Genomic DNA, 1,364 nt, shown 5'->3' on the forward strand with positions numbered 1-1,364 from the left:
AGTATAATTTTTGACATACATACTTATCTGCTCATATCTAAATCCTCCTTAGACTTTCAACTAATGCAATATAATCATTCATTGAATAATCTTCAAATAACAGTTTGCTGTATCTCAGCACATCATACTTGTTCTGGTACAGCGATGAGCAAACATTTTCTGTAAAGGTACAAATAATAAATTTTTAAATCCTTGACAATCATGTTGTTTTAGTCATGGATCAACTTGGCTGTGACAGCAGTGAAGCAATTATAACTGTTTATAACTGAACATGTGCCAATAAAACAATCTTAATCAACCTGGGATGCTGTCTTGACTTTAGTGTCATCATTACTGAACCCATATCCATCAATCAAAACAATTTCCATTTATTAGTTAGAAAGGTAAGCTATTATATTTACATATGTAAATCCCAGGTGAGAGATGAAATTTGCAGGAATGTGACCAATACTGACAGAAGTCTGACCTTTGGGGACTTCAATATCTGCTTCACCATCCAACCAGTGGGGATCTGCCACGATTCCAGACTCCAGCCAGCAGAGGTGGGGAAAAGATGACATGTACACCAAGACAGGGTTCTAGCAGCTTCTGCCTCAGCTTCTGCCTCAGCTTCCGCTTCAGTTTCTGCTTCAGCTTCCGCTTCAGCTTCCGCTTCAGCTTCTGCTTTATTCTGGGGGATCACCCAATTTATCCGCATCCATCCTCTGAACTCGTCTTTCACCACTCTTCATGATCCAATCAGCATTCATCAAGCTCTGTACATGAGCCATGCATGCAGACAGGGTATGCGTTGATAGGCCAGTGACTCAATAGCATGCTGTATGATGCTATGCATCAGGCAGGCAGCACATGATCATTCAAGTGCACATGTTCAGGTTCTTGGTAAATAAGCAGGGATCACGGGGCTTTGCAGTGAGCTGGGGCGCCATCTTGGTCCATGCGGCCACACCCGCTTCCCACAGGGATCTGGTGTTTCAACACTGCATTTTCTGTCTTAGAAGCAGCTCAAATCATGTGCTCACATTCTGTCTACTGATATACAGTTGTAGGATTCCACAGACTGCCAAGGGAACTCCAGGGATAAGAGGAATGGATACCAGATTAAAGGATGGTGAGAAATCTACTTCAATCAGACATTGAAATATATCTGAAGTTGATTTTAGGGAATTTGTACTTGGAAGTTAGGGCAGGGTAATTTTATATTCAAAATAGTTATTTCTTCTAATAATAGAGTGATTAATTTCTTCTTCATTAACTTCAAATCAATCCACTATACAAATGCTTGCTGAGCTACTGAGTGGGTTGGATTTAGAAACATATATACAGGTGTGTATGTGTGTGTGTGTGTGTGTGTGTGTGTGTGT

This window comes from Mus pahari, chromosome 1, assembly GCF_900095145.1.
Source record: "Mus pahari chromosome 1, PAHARI_EIJ_v1.1, whole genome shotgun sequence".
Taxonomy (NCBI): Eukaryota; Metazoa; Chordata; class Mammalia; order Rodentia; family Muridae; genus Mus; species Mus pahari.